General features: G+C 41.4%; 1 long non-coding RNA gene across 1 annotated transcript; it reads left to right on the forward strand.

Annotated features, from left to right (window-relative positions):
- The first annotated feature begins 491 nt into the window (after nt 1–491).
- Nucleotides 492–12,270, forward strand: LOC135327917 (uncharacterized). The gene is made up of 2 exons (XR_010388527.1): nt 492–10,056; nt 10,865–12,270. It is a non-coding gene; the product is annotated as an uncharacterized LOC135327917 (long non-coding RNA).
- The last annotated feature ends 4,291 nt before the right edge of the window (nt 12,271–16,561 follow it).

Genomic DNA, 16,561 nt, shown 5'->3' on the forward strand with positions numbered 1-16,561 from the left:
GGAGAGCATGTCAGGTTACTTTTAACCATGTGGAGAGTAAAGCTTAGGAACTTCATGTTTTCAGACTGATCATTGTTACTGCAGTAGCTATTCACAGAAAATATCTCAGGGGCTGAAGGATCTTTGGATTTGTTGCCTTCCACGCTTTATTATTATGGAGTGGGGCAAAGGAGAAAGAGGAGCAGAAAGATAGGGTTAGCCAGTGCTTATATCCTGCAATTTTGTTCAAATTGGCAATTTACCAATGTGAATACCCCCAAGTGGGCTTAATGCTGGAGTGGATGGTTTAATTAGTACTGTGCTCCCATTTATAATTAGATTTCTATTAGTTCAGTTTGAAGCATGATTTCAAAATACAAAATTATTTTTAAAATTCCTTTGGGGATATTCCTGGTAAATTAATATTGTGGACTTTGATGAACTGATGCTTTTAATAGACTGTGGTATTTGGAAAGAATCTAAAGCAAAGCAATAACATTACCATCTGTGGCGGACAGATGAGTGAACTTTTGCCTTAAACATTTCTTGGTACATAAGGTGCAAGCAAACCAAAACCCCAAACAAGCCATGTGTTCCCAGCGGAAACAGGACTGAGCTGCTGCGACCCCTGAAATGGTCTCCCTGCGACCATTCGGGACACACCGAGCCTGCACTGAACCGGACCACGATCGGACAGAGACTTTGGGACCTGGACTGCAAATTACTGCTGCTTAGCACAACTTTTATAAAACTTGCTTAGCCGCACTCCCTAGTTCAGTGAGAAAGGGCCCCAGAGCTGGTGCAGACTGGAAAGATAAGGGAGTTACAAGCAGTCTGCATTCCTATGCGTCACACTCCAGGAGGGAGGATGTCAAGGCTTTGAAATAAGGCCTGCTTGGGCACCAGGACCCTGGGAAACAAAGCCTCCCCTCACTGCTGAAACAGTGTTAATTAGGGGGGGTCTGGATTATATCCTCCTCGTCAGGACCTTGGAAGATAACACCTACTGTCACTGCTGGGGCAGTGCTAATTGCTGGAACAACACCTGTTTGTCAGGGCCCTGAGAAAGAAGGGCAGAACCCGAGGAATCAACACATCTGTCAGCAGAAACCGCAACAGTAAAGATAAGGGAGAAAAGCAGCCTGCCTGGGAACAACGATGAGACCCAATAGGGAGCAGGAGACCCCAGACCCAAAAATTACTATTGGTCTGAACTACCGCGTGAGGGGCGGGAAACTTAATTTGAAAAAGCTGTAATTGCCCAGGGATTTCTTTGTTCAGGGTCCCTCTTCGGAGGCACCCAACTCGAGCTGTAACTACTGCACGCGTGTCATTCCAAACTTTTCAGCGGGAACCTAGGGTCGGACCCTGCTCGAGTTGTAATTACTGCACGCGCATCGCTAAAATTTACACCCAGGGTGAAGAGGACCAACGGGACGCCGCTGGATCCATGGGTGGTGATATCTCTTTCTCTCTCCCCCTTTTCTCTCTCTCTCTTTCTCTCTCTCCTCCCCTTCGCCTTCTCCCCCCACCTTTTCTCCCCACTCCGTGGAAAATAAAGTTAAAAGGTTGTACGATATTTGACCGGTTTTAGCGTCTTAATCTCGTCCTTGGGATCATAACGAACCCCCCCCCCCTCCCCCCCGCGATATTGGATCGGGACACCATCCCATAAAAGTCAATGCCGCATGATAATAAATCCAAACACAAGAAGGAAGAAGAGTCATAGGATTATCTGGGAATTTGGACTGTGTGCTTCTCTGTTTCAATCTGTAAAGCTGAAAAAATGAAGATCTGATCAGGAAACGTTTTGTATTTTTGCCTTTTTAAAATAGCTTAAAGTTAACTTCAAAACAAATTTCATGTTCCTCATCTCCAGATAGATTTTTTTTTTATATCAGATTAGGATGATTGGTTTCAAAACATGATAAGTAAGACTAAAAATGAGAAATTTGTTAAATTCCATGCATTCCAGCATATTGTTTATCTTCAACAAATTCGCCTTTTCAGATGTTGCTAAATCCTTCTTGCTCTGGCCTATGTGATTGAATGCTTTCCATTTTTTCTTTTCATCTGGCATTCTGATAGTTACAGGACAGAGATTGTCTGTAGAATGATAAACCATTGCAGAATGATCAAAGCAAAACTAACTGTGATGTTACTCATGTGCAAGGGCAAATGCGTCTTGTGAGAGGGGCAGTGATGGGGCTGCTGGAGGGAAGCCTTGCTTAGATAAAATGAGGTGAAGAAAAACTAACAGCTCAGTGGCAATATTGTGATGATCAAGTATTTTTAAAAAGACACCCATGCTAAAAACACTGTGTATTTACTATGCTTAGTTTCTAAAAATAACCCACAAGTGCAAAGCCTAATGTTTGGAAAACGTTACAGTCCATAATACTATTGAAAACTACTGTAAGTAAATTGTGATCTCTCTCTTCCTTGGGTGACCGCAAGTGCATGAAGTTTTATAGGCAGATGGGAAGATGAGGTCCTTGCTGCCAAGCATGATCCAGGCAAAGCCCTTAACATAACCTCCATCAGCTGAGGGCAAATTCTCCACAAACTTCTAAGGAAGGTGAATACTGATGAAGATGGAGGAAAAAAAATGTCATTTGAAACCATCTCTTGGGAAGTGAATAGCATGCTGGCCAGTAGTTTAGCACACATCTCCAGCAGGCGGGGCTAGGTCTGTTCACATCCAAGGTGATCACTCTGCACCAATATTCATTTATTATAATTTTATTAGTGCAGATACTTATGGTTAGGAAGCAGTATGTATGAGGGAACGTTTATGTTAGGTTTGTGTTCAGTCTGAGGCTCTGCATCTGGAGGAGATCCTGCCTTAGTTTACTGTTACTCAAATGGCTCTAAGTTGGGAATGATACAACCAGATTGCTCTATTTCCAGAGGAAAGGGAAGTGTCTTGTAACTTCCCTCTGTGCCCTAAGGGCAAACAGAAGTCTGTAGGATTATACTCTGGAGAGCCCTATTATTTTGGATTGTGTGCAAAATCCAGGCTGGATGTGAGGCTTCATGGGCAAAGCTCAAGAGGAGCACATTTGAAGTCTCCTTTACACCCTTTTTTTCCAGAAGTGTGAATATTGCAAGCCAGCTGCCTTGTGGAGTGGATTCCTGTTTCAATGTAAGAACCCTTATGAAACCAGTCAGTGTTCTACCCTCCAGGCATTCCTGCTAAACTTGCCATCATGGGATTGGAGGGACTGCCTGTTGGCCTGTGTCAGTCCAGAAGCAACAGGAATGTGGTTTTGAGTAGGAAAAGCAGACTTAAGGATTCTATTTTAGGTTGTTTTCAGTCTTGAGCTGATTTAAGAGCATAAATGGTCACCTAGCATTTCATCAGAGATTATTCTTTATTTCATTTTTTGGAGAAGAAGAGGAAGAGAAGGTCAAGGAGAGGAAGAAGTATAGGGGAGCAGGGTCTATTGTGGATCTTCAATAGCGTTAATACTTTAAATGGCATTTTTAAAAAACATTTGGAGTGATGCCATGAGGAAAACATACAGATGGCTGAGATAATGGGAGACTAGGCATTTTCTCTCCCTAGCTTGTTTTACAAGACTAATCTTAGTTTAAAGGAGCAGTGGGAGCCAGTGTTGGACTGGATAGCTTTTGCAGATAAGATGGTGCTAAACAGTAATACACATATTAACTAGTTATTTAAGAAATACTAAAATAAATCTTGAAACATGAGAATTAATACTTGCTGTCTGTGCTCTTCCTCCTCCAGAAACAAAACAAAAATGTTCGTTGTTGCTTTCCTTCATACTGATTGATTAGACTAAATATGTATTCCCAGTCACACCACACATATTGGAGCTGTTGCTGCTAAACTGATGGTATTGTAATGAACACAAGAATTTCAAAGAACATCACTGCCTTTTGAAGTCATGTGGGGACTATAATGCAGTCCAACAGACTTAGATAAACATTAAAGGGCAATTTAAACTGGCAGAAGCCATTCTTAATTATGTTACAACCTTTGCCATATCCATTTCCATAGCAGAAGGTATTGGCTAGTGTAGGCTTGAAACTGAGTGGCAGATTCTCACTTGGCATAAATCCAGAGTCATACCTGCAAAAAGTCCGTATCATATCTGACATATTACTTATCTGCCCTTTGTTAATCTGACTGCTGTGTCACTGACATATATTTAATTCTCTAGGTTCAATTCTGTGCTCTTCTGGTAAAATAAGTCTATGTAGACCAGGTAAACTAAGTTTCTAGCTCAGTGCCTTGGAGCAATCAAATCCCCACTTGCATAGGTCTAATTAGTAGATAAATAAATTACAAGAACTGAAAGGATGTTGTGATTGTCTCACCTGATCTTCTGCCTATAATAGACCTTAAGGATTTCTGGAGTTAATTGCTTATTTCCCAAACATTCTGAAAGCTTAACTCTCTTTTTGATCATCAGTCTTCATGCAACCCACTGTGGAAATGGGTAGAATTTCTTAAGCTCAAATACTTCCTAGGCCTTTTCTAAGATTTCTTTCTTACTTCTCTCCCTTTCAGCTTTCTATGATGTCTTGGGGAATCATGGTGTATAGCTTAACAAAATAAGCATAATTTATAGGAATAAAACATGGCCTTGTAGTCAGTGCTACATGGCTGCTAAGTATAGATAGGTGCAATGCAACTGCTTGACTGCTACTTGACACTTACCTGTTTATGCGTACAACGATCTAATTAGCCCTTTTGTTCACTTATATTTCTCTTCCCTAACATTTAAGTTATCTTAAAACCTAAAGCTTAATAATTTTATCTTTTCTTCTGAGCCCCCAGTAAAAAAAAAAAATACTATGTTAGGGCAGCTGTTAAGAGTAGGCCATCTAGTCCAATATCTCATCTCCAACAGCTGTACCTGCAACAAATGTTTAGGGAAAACTTATAAGGAATAGGGTATGTATAAAATGTTACCTCCCCTAGTATTTGTTCCCAACTTCATGCAATCAGGAATTATGGGACTTTCAGAGTCTGCATTTACATCGGGCAAATAACTTAGGGAAAGGAATGAGTCCTGACTAGATGGCACTGATTACTAGCCTTTTACAAAGATGTAATTCACAAGTACCTTATGAAGGTTGCCAATTAGACAGATTTTAATTCATATAATGTATGCTTTCTTGATTTTGTAGAGCTGCAGTTTGATTTGAAACTTTGTGTCATACCATACATTTTGAAGTTCACCTGACATACATCGCATCTATTTTATTTATGAGCTTTTAATTTTACGAGAGTAGGACCTGATGTTAGCTTGACAGGACTGGGTTTCCATAAACCCATACTGATCGATGTTAATTATTTTTCCCTTCTTTAATTCTGTTTTATTCTAGCCCTGTATCAGCCTTTTCGTTACTGTGTTTGTCATCAGTGTCAGGCTGACAATGACTCAGGTCATTTCGTTTAAGTTTCTGCTTTAGTCCTCTGGAAATCTGCTTATGTTCCAAGACTCACTGAAAGTCAACATTAATGTCAAAGAGAACTTCCTAGTTCTTAATACTTGTGTATACTAATTATCTAGGTCTGCTAATTTAAATATATCAAATGGTATTAGTAGCTCTCTTAATATCCTCTTGAGTTACTGGCAGAAAGGAAGATACCAAAACAGCATCTGGTATTGATAATACATTACCTGCCTTTTTTTCCAAGCGGAGAACAGAAATATTTACTCAATGCACCTATGTCTCTTGTGCTTTCTTATCAATGGTCCTATTATTTCAAGGTAGGAATAACAGGACCACTGTTCATATTCATTGTGTTGTTAAAAGCTCTTTTTCTTATTGCCCAAATTTCACAGGCTAAAAATTATTCCCTTTGTATTCTTTTCGTTCCCCATCAATTTTCTATAATTGCTAATATTTGATTTTTATTAACTGCTACCAACTTTCTTTCTTTCTGTTATTTGTTACACTATTATAGCCCCTTTCTATGAAGCAGATTGTTTTTAATTTCTTTTCAACTGTGGCCAGCACAAACACCATCATGACAGAGAAGAGGAGTTGAGGAAAACTGTTGGATTAGATTCTGATGATGATTAGCTTTATGAATGTAGGTGCTGCTCATGTTGCACCAAAACAGTAGCATATCATCTTTTTACCCCTGTGATATGTCTTTGTATTTTAACCTTTTAATTACTGAGAGACAAGTGGAACAGTATACCCAGGAAATCATACTGTTACTTTGTGGAGTATGTTGCTAGAGACATGACATGCCTATTCAAAGCATATCACAGTGAGGCTTTTTCAGCACCCTGCAAGCAAATTCATTCACTTTGAATTCTATGGATTAATCTTTTATGAAAACTAATTAACATTTTACCACCTGAGTGAGCAAGTCAGTTCCATTAGGGAACCCTCACCTTTAGTGGCAAAGTAGAAGAAGAAATTATGTGATGTTCTGCTGTATGGCCATATGAGAAATTCATAAATAATGAAACTGCTAGCACTAATACTGTACGTATAATATCTATATCATCATCACATTTATTGCTCTGTGACACTATAAAGTTTCTTAAAAAATCCCTCAACACTAGCGGAATATTTGTATTCTGTTTATTGGGTGAAGCAGCTTGCTTTATTTTACAGATGTTTTCAGGTAAGGAACTCACAACTGAAGTTTCTGCTTCTGTTTGTTTGTCTTTCTTATGCGGACTGTGCACGCAGACAGAGACTGTGTTCCCACATATTGCCATAACAGGTGCAGGAGTTGTTGAACATTTGAATAGTAGTAATCAATGAATAATAACTGTTATAATGTCCTTTGGTATCTCTCACAAGTGACAAAATTGGGAAGGCTCCAGGCTTCAAGTAATAATAATGTGCTTTGAAATTAAATCAAGCTTGTTGCCTATCAATTACAAAATGCCATAAAATGATTATGAGAATGATATCTTTTTTCAGGTGAGAAGAGTGAGGTTCAAGCTGTGGTATGCAGAGTGACACTCTGGGTCTGAAGGGTTTCCAAGAATAGAACCTGTATTCAAATACTGCATAGAGTATGTACTTAGATAAACAAAGCGACTCTGAATGGCAGAATTTTATCTGGTCAGAAAAGTCATATCATCTGGAAAAAAAATAATCCTTTTCCGGAGAGTGCAATTCACAATGTTGACATTTTGAGCATTTTTGATAGACTCTTTTTACTGGGTTTTCTACTTGTCTTTAGCTTAATGAAATTCTCTCTGGCAGAGTTTCCCTCTTTTTGCAAATTCAACCTGAGAATATCAAGTCTCTGCTGAGGTTGAGCACAATGAACGACTGTGAGGGAAGCAGCTAATGCAGGGTAATTTGGGAAGAAAAGCATTGCTAGCTAGGGAAAAGATAGAAGGGAAAGGGAGAAATCTTATTTCAGCCTAGGCCATGTCTCTATCCTTGATTTGAATCCAGCAGACTGTTACAGAACCTTGTGGCGGACAGATGAATGAATTTTTTTGCCTTAAACATTTCTTGGTGCATGGGGTGCAGGCAGGCCATAACCCCGAACAAGCCATCTGTCCCTGGCGGAAACAGGACTGGGCTGCTGCGACCCCCGAGATGGTCTCCCTGCGACCACCCAGAACACACCGAGCCTGCACTGAACGAGACCGCAATCGGGCAGAGACTTTGGGATCTGGACTGTAAATTATTGTCCGTTTTTAGCACAACTTCTATAAAACCTGCTTGGCATGAGTGGCTAAATTTGCTGAAGCCTTAGGCCGCACTCCCTAGTACAGTGAGAAAGGGCCCAGAGCTGCTGCAGGCGGGAATGATAAGGGCGTTACCAGCAATTTGCATTCCTGTGCACTGCTGAAACAGTGCTAATTGCTGGATTTACCACCTCTTTGTCAAGACCTTGAGAGATGATGGTGGGACCCGAGGAAGGAAGACACACCTATAGGAAGGAAGACACACCTGTCTGCAGAAACTGCAACAGAAAAGATAAGGGAGAAAAGAAACAGCCTGCCTAGGAACAACGATGAGATCCAATAAGGAGCAGGAGACCCCAGACTCAAAAATTACTATTGGTCTGAACTACCACGTGGGGGGGTGGGAAACTTAATTTGAAAAAGCTATAATTGCCCAGGGACCTCTTTGTTCAGGGTCCCTCTTTGGAGGTACCCAACTCGAGCTGTAACCACTGCACGTGTGTCATTACAATTTATTTATTTAATCTGCCTTGATTTGGCTCCGAGCTTTTCAGCGGGAACCTAGAGTCAGACCCTGCTCGAGTTGTAATTACTGCACGCGCACCACCAAAACTTACACCCAGGGTGAAGAGGAGCCACCTACCACCAGACGGGAGCCCCCCCCCACTGCCGAGACTCCCAAAGGAAGAGGACCAACGGGACGCCGCTGGATCCACGGGTGGTGATCTCTCTCTCTCTCTCTCTCTCTCTCTCTCTCTCTTTCCCCCTCTCTTTTGTTGAATGTTGGTAAGATCTGTTTTTGTCTAGCTAGTTGCAGTATTCGCCATTGAATTATCCTATTTGACCACATGCCACATCTTTGTGTTAATAAATCTTAAAACCGGTTGGCTGGTGTCGTTTCACCTTAATTCAGTCCAAGGGCATCACGAACTTGGTCGTTTGGCCCCAAGGGGAGGGAGGTCGTCCTGAACGACTCCTTTCGGGCCGCGACAAACCTTAATAGATAATCAATATCTGCATTGCATTCCCTCACTACTTATAAATGACTCACACTCTATTCCATGTCCTGAAGCCCAAATTTAAAGTTCAAAGACACAGTGAATGATTCAGAGACTTTGGGGACTGATATTTGAGGGGCAAGAAGTGGGATTCAGCAACAACATACATACATTGTTGCAGAATCAGTAGGGTTTTTCCCTTAAAGGTTAGCATTTATAACAGGAAAATAACATTATTAATGTCAGAAGTGAAACTAGAAACTCTCCAAGTTTTTGGTCTAGTCCAGACATTTCCCAAAGCATTCTCAGTGGCTTCCTGTAAATATTTGACTGCTCTTTGTCTTGTTTTCCCCCTGGGAACACAAACATTGCAATACTTACGATTCAGGGGCTACTGTGAAGCATTCATGAAATTTTAAGAAGGGTTTGTGATCTGTGGCAGGATCGTACAATTGTCTTGAAGGATATCATTTTTGTTTCCTGTCCACCTTCGCTTTTCACTGTGTGATGCTTGTTCAAGTGAAGAATAGATTTCATCAGTAAAAGCTACCACTTTTCTTTTCTCTTCCCTCCAGCATCTTCCATTTCATGTTTTTTTGTTGAATCTAGATTGTAGGATAAAGATCTTAAATTCTGTACAGTTTGTTCAGTCTTTGGCACTAGTGCTGAAAATGCAAACCAGTTTTCTATTCAGTAACACCATGTATGTTTTTGATGTGGATGACAGGAAATATACTGAGCAGAGTCAGAACATTTCTGCCTGGTTAAGAGCAATTAAGCAGTATCCTTTTGTGATGGACCTAGCATTAAGTGGTGACCAGACTTCTCAGATTGTTTGATTCCATGGGAGTCTCAATTTTCTTAAAGAACAGAAGTAGGAAAGGTGCTCTCCTTTGCACCAAGTAAGGAAGAGATTAAAAGCTAGCAAGGGAGGATGCCACACGACTGTCACACAACCAGAAACACATCTCATTTTTAGACCAAGCGTTAGTAAAGGGGACAAAATAAATCTCTATTAATATTTCCGAAAAATCACCTGAGACCTTGTCATGAGGTAGCTAGCATTAGAGCTATCTTTATTTTTCCTCCATGGCTTTTACATGATTTTCCAGGAGGAGAACAGGGGAACCTCTCAAAATTCCTCTTTGTTGTCAATGATGTGTTTCTCTCTGGGAGCTGATGCAAATCACATCATCTTGTGAAGTCAATGACTGAGGACTGGCCTAGGAGAGTCTCACTGATGGAAGGGGAAAAAGAACTAGGCTTTCTGTTTTTAGTAGGAGTGTTTATTTGCATTTGTTCATTCTCTTTAGGGCTGATCTGATGCTCCATTCCCTCAGCGACTGGGTTGGGAGGTAGCAATAAGACAGCCAAGTAACTCATTATTTCTACAACCTATTGTGCTATCATTTTAGACAAGACTGTAGCAGGTCAGAAAACTGTGTTCTCATTCTTCATTAATTTTGCATTGTCAGAAACCTTTTCATCCTGAGCAAGAAGGAAAGGCCAAAAATTTTGATGTTTGTCAAAATCAAATTCTGCAGCTTTTTGTTTCAGAAATGCTGCGACATGGTGTTCCTAAAATAAAAGCTGCTTCTCTGAATCCTTGAAAGCTGCTGACTAGAAGTGGAGTCACTTCTGGCCTGTTTCCTGGTGCTTTAACATAAAGCCGTAGGGACAGATGACTGGTATTTTCAGGGTAGCCGGTTCCCCCAGCTGTAGTGACCAGACAACTGCAAACACATGGGACGACTAGCCCCAGGCCAGCTGCCAGGCAGTGCAGTGGCTGTGGTCCGTGGAACCACGGGGTTCCTCACACTTCATTCTGGATGGTGGCTTGCAGAGGGACCAGGAGCCCATCCCAGACTCTCAGGCTTCAAACACTGTGGTAGCAAGGCTGAAAACCCTGTCCAATAAATTTGTCTCAGTGCTGATGACAAGTTTCCTGAGCTGCAGAAGGGGGCAACAACTCTAGGAAGCAGATACACAGGTCTTCAAAAGCCCTGAGGATCTGAGCTATGAGGCAGTCCTTCAGGCAGCGTCTGAGAAGCTGGGTGGGTGAGCAGGGTGGGTGAGAAGAGGCAGAGATCTGGCTCTCAGGTTTCCAAACCTTCCTGAGGTGTGTTAGGAGACTCATTCAAATTGACACATTTCTGCAAAACATTTCACTTTCAATGAACTGGCATTTTCTGACAAGTGTTTTTTTTTTTCTTTTGGAACATTCCTGACCATTGCTAGTCAAATCATCATGAAACCGCAGGAGGACCAGCAGCCTACCTTGTTACCTTGTAAGAGACGTTTACTCATCTTGCTTGAATCAGTATGACCTCTTTTGCTTGAACCTGTCACACTGAGGATCCTCTGGGTACTGTTTGTGCCTCCCTGTGGCTTTTTGCCACATGCTGCTTTTTTACAGGGCTTTGTACTAAAGCAGTAGCCTGTCCATGTCTGTTTTGGGGATTCATGAACCAGCTCACACCTCTGACCACACAGCTGCGCAAAGAAGCCTGTGCTTTCAATGGTTCTCTCCAGGTAGAGGGCAAGTTTCCTAGTGCCTGGTTGTGGCAGACAGATGAGTGAACTTTTGCCTTAAACATTTCTTGGTACATAAGGTGCAAACAAACCATAACCCCATAGAAGCCATCTGTCCCCGGCGGAAACAGGACTGAGCTGCTGCAACCCCTGAAATGGTCTCCCTATGACCACCCAGGACACACCGAGCCTGTGCTGAACCAGACCACAATCGGGCAGAGACTTTGGGACCTGGACTGTAAATTATTGTCGTTTTTAGCACAATTCTGTAAAACTTGCTTAGCATGAGTAGCTAAATTTGCTGAAGCCTTAGGCTGCACTCCCTAGTTCAGTGAGAAAGGGCCCCAGAGCTGGTGCAGGCGGGAATGATAAGGGAGTTGCCAGCAATTTGCATCTGAAACAGTGCTAATTGCTGGATTTACCACCTTTTAGGACCTTGAGAGATGATGGTGGGACCCGAGGAATGGAGACACACCTGTCTGCAGAAACTGCAACAGTAAAGATAAGGGAGAAAAAAAGCAGCCTGCCTAGGAACAACGATGAGACCCAATAGGGAGCAGGAGACCCCAGACCCAAAAATTACTATTGGTCTGAACTACCGCGTGAGGGGGTGGGAAACTTAATTTGAAAAAGCTATAATTGCCCAGGGATCTCTTTGTTCGGGGTCCCTCTTCGGAGGCACCCAACTTGAGCTGTAACCACTGCACGTGTGTCATTACAATTTATTTATTTAATCTGCCTTGATTTGGCTCCGAGCTTTTCAGCGGGAACCTAGAGTCAGACCCTGCTCGAGTTGTAATTACTGCACGCGCATCACCAAAACTTACACCCAGGGTGAAGAGGAGCCACCTACCACCAGACGGGAGCCCCACCACCACCGCCGAGACTCCCAAAGGAAGAGGACCAACGGGACGCCGCTGGATGCATGGGTGGTGATCTCTCTTTCTCTCTTTCCCCCTTTTTCTCTCTTTTTCCCTCTCTTTTGTTGAATGTTGGTAAGATCTGTTTGAAACGTGTGACACGGGACTTGTCTAGCTAGCTGCAGTATTCGCCATTGAATTATCCTATTTGACCACATGCCTTATCTTTGTGTTAATAAATCTTAAAACCGGTTGGCTGGTGTCGTTTCACCTTAATTCAGTCCAAGGGCATCACGAACTTGGTCCTTGGTCCCAAGGAGAGGGAGGTCGTCCTGAACGACTCCTTTCGGGCCGCGACACTGGTGCACTCAGAATAAAAAAAAAAAGGATACTGCTGGAAGCTGAGCCAGGGCCAGCAGGGAGAGAAGTATTAACTTAATTGGAGAAAAAATGGAATTTTCTTTTCCAAATAAAAATTAACACATTCACATTGCTGTTCACCAAAGATAAAAAAAAAAAAAATCATTAACTCAGCCTTAGGTAAATTGGGATGATTTATGCCAGAACTCCCAGGAAGGAGATAGTGTTCTATGCCATCCCCAAAACACAAATCACACTCATACCAAAGGGTAAACATATTCTTTTTTGAGCTTCCTGCTTTTGTTTTAACTAACAGAAGATCCACAGAGTGATCTACAGTCCAAGCTTTCTTTCCTTTCTTTCCTTTCTTCGCTTTTTCTGAAGTTTCATCTCCATTTTGAAGCGAAACATCAAAGTTTTTTTTCCCCAGTTTTTAGGAGATGAGATGAGAGCAAGCAAGCAGAAGAGAGATGTTCATATCTTCACACAGGGCCTCTGAAAATAGTGATTTCTGCTTCTCTGTGATCCAGATCCATCAGTCTGGAAGCTACAAGTAGATTTTGGCTGCACTTTACAGAGCTCCCCAATGTGTGACCTCTCCACCATTTCTTGCTCTTCTCAGGGAGCAGATGTGGTACATTACCATAGTTCCTACATCCTCTGCTTAAGTGCAATGTCTGGTTGGCCACACTGAGTATATTGCTTTTTCCTGAATAAACTGCAGTAAAATAATTAAAAACTGCTCTGGATCTGGCAATTTAAAATATGTATGAGATACAATGGACCCTGTTTTGAGAGTTAACTGCATTTAACACTGCTTTGACTGAGGAAGAGCAGAGTCTGGGATCAATCTCTCACCTCTCCGCAGGGTGCATTAGTTACTAGGCAACTCATCTCTGGGCATTTTGACAACTGTTCCCTAAGCAATCCTGGCCCTTTCAGTTTGGAAGTAGGAGCTTTGATACAGCGTCACTGCCTTTAAAAAGCAAACAAACAACAAGCATTGTCTTATGAAAGGTTCCATTTTCATTCCAGGTATGAATAAGGATGTACTTAGAAATCTGGAAGATGATTGTCACAAATGAGACTTGTCAGCTCTGGCTCTATCACAAAATATATATTCTGCTAGCTCTAAAGTACCACTCAGACCAGCTTTACGCCCTGAACAAATGCCACCTACCATGATGAAACAGTAAGAGATGGTTAGCAAGGAAGATGCTGAAAGGATTGAACTCAGAGAAATGAGCCACTCTTTCAATCACATTTCTATCCCCGAAATGAAGTCAGCACATAAGGAAACAATAGCTCAGCCCAACTGAATCTTAACCTACATGAGATGATTTCAGGGATCTTCACAAAATTGCATATGTATCACTTGAAGCCATCCTCAAATACAGGGCTTAATAACACTGAATAGATTCTTTCTGGAGTTCTGGAAGTCACATAAATTGTTTCTACAAATATTGTAGAACTACAGCTAAATTATAATTCAGGATATGCAATCTACCATTGCAAACAGTATCACTGAATAACACCAATTTCAGTGGAATCATTTAATATCAATGTTTCACTTGTGAAATATTTTTTAAAAATGGACTGCTTACTCATTTTAGTGTAATAGAAAAATGAAAAACTTTAAACATGAATTCCATATTCATCAAGTAGCTACTGAGTTGACTCTACCCCTGCATACAGACACCTCACTCTGGATGTTGCTAGTTCCACTATAACATCATGAGAATGAGAGGTAGGCTTGTGAGGTCCACAGGCAGGACTTCAGGTACTTTTTTCTTTTCCTATAGCCTGATGGATGACTAAACTTCCTGGATGGAATGTAAGGCAATTGCTGTGCCTAAATAATCACTGGGACTCGGGATCAGAAAGAGTGATTATTTCCAGGTAGCTTGGGCCAGCCTTTAGGGAAGCTGTGAGGATGATGAAAAGAGTTAAGAGACTTTATAAAGAGTGCTGAGATGAATGAAGCTAAGAGCATTTAAAGTAACACAGTAGCCTTTGTACAGTGGATGTTTGGAAAAATGAAGAACACTCATTTGAAAGAAAATATAGATATTTGCAGGTATAGGAGGAATATTACCTGCAAACAGGATCTTTGTTGCCGGCAGTGTTATCTTCTTGAGGTCACACTCCTTTGTGACATTCATCGTATCTATTTCCAGAACCACTTCTGTGCTGTCCAGAAAAAGTGAAAAGAAATCCCTCACATCTTAATTAATATATGAAAATGTACTGGAAAATATTATAAATGCCAGTCAGGGATCAGATATAATAAAAAAGGATCTACAGGTTAAAACATGGGCAGAAAATAACATGCAAACTAAATTATCTGGAGAATAATGATGCAAATCCATGGTATTCGAGTGAAGACAGATAAGTGAAAAGGGAGCAAGGCTGAAAGAGTCCTAGAGGTAGCCACAGAAAGCAAATTAAATTACTTTGTAATGAAACACAATGGTATAAAGAATCAGTGTGTTTGGAGGAAAAGGGGGGAGGAGAGGGTAAGCTGAATTTGAAGATGAATCCTGGTCTGCTATTCTCTGTAGAGCACTTGTGAAACAGTAAGTCCCACCTTGTTTTCAATTCCAAACCTGGGAAAATTAGAAAAAGATCAGCAGACTGAAAAAAGAATAAGCTGAGACATTCAATCACTTTAAATCTGTCAGTCCTCTTTTGCTTTATTCACTCTTAAATCTAATCTGGTTAACTATTCCTACCCGCAGACCTAGGTGGCATGATGCCAAGTGTCTTAATAAGACAGAAAAAATAGGATCATTGCTAGGAGGCTGTATCACCCTTCCCAGTAAGGATATTCTTAAGCAGTGGTTTCTTCATTGTTCTCTGGCTGTGTTATTGTTAATGGTGTGTGAAAGCCCTTGGCCATTGGGACAGCTTGCTCTGGAAGCTGAAAGATTGCAAGTCATTCCAAAGTCCTTATAAAGGGAGTCTAGCCAGCGAAAGCAACCCAGGGACTGTTCCCTGCTCTTACAGTTCTCACCCTGCCAATGGGAATTCCACCCTTCTTGTGGAGTGTAGCCACCCACTCTGGGATGTACAGCAGGTCTGTGGATCTGTACAAAATAATCCCCCCCCCAAACTTTTTTCTTCTGATGGGCTTCGCTGATGTTTAATTAATGAATATTTGTGAAGCATTCTGAGGCCTTTGGGTGGGGATCTTCGTAGCAAATGAAGACGATGATTGCTCTGTGCAGTTGTCATCTTGCCATGTGCTCAATAATTAAATAATGTTGCCTGCTTCTGTGGTCTGTGATCAGGCTGTTCTGAAATAGCCGTGTTTAACCAAAAGGAGGGGGAAGGTGACGAGTGGAGCACAGAAGCAGAATGACATCAAATAAAAGGAGCAGATAAGTACAATAGAAAGCCATTGGCATTGTGGTTAAAAAGGTTGTGTTAAGTAGCCCTGGGAGACAGCTGCATAGCACCGTGTCAGGATGAATTAACGCAGATAGTGCCTGCTGGTGTTGCCATTATTGTTGATATGGACACTGTCTGTTTGTGTTCAGCTTCTTGTCTCTCAAGTTTGTTTCGGCATTCAGGCCCCTTTTTAAAATTAACATTAAAGAAGCCCATAAAGGAAAAGTCACACTCCTGTGCATACACACACATCAAACACAAAATAAAACCTGACTGAACATGATGCATGGAGGGTCCACTCTTAGCTGTCAGTTTCCTGGTTTTCTGTCAGTTGTAATAAGACCATCAGAAAATTTAAGAATGTGATGAGTGTTTGTGTGCGCCTCTGTCTTTCATGCTTGTTTAAATAGGATTTGGACTGAAAAGCAGTACATCACTGATGGCAAGGATAAATAAGCACAGGCAGATATTTTCTAGAATGAGGATGCCAAATTAGTTGACTTCCTAAGATATCAGGTATGTGTGGCTGTTAAAAAGCAGGCAGCAGTTTGCATGCTGACATCCTCCCCCTCCCTATGTCATTAAGTTGATGGAAATATTCACGCTAAGGAAGAGACACAAATATAAAGCGCATGTTAATGTGTTGTAAGTTAAAAGTTAACTAGAAAACAGAGGCACTGTTTATGCCAGTTTAAATCTGTCCATGGTCATAGATATAGGAGGTGGAAGCTAAATAGCCCTGATCAATGTTCAGTGAACTCAGAGAGTTTGGTGAACTCATTTCTCCGGTTAT

The sequence above is a fragment of the Dromaius novaehollandiae genome, chromosome 3 (assembly GCF_036370855.1).
Source record: "Dromaius novaehollandiae isolate bDroNov1 chromosome 3, bDroNov1.hap1, whole genome shotgun sequence".
NCBI lineage: Eukaryota > Metazoa > Chordata > Aves > Casuariiformes > Dromaiidae > Dromaius > Dromaius novaehollandiae.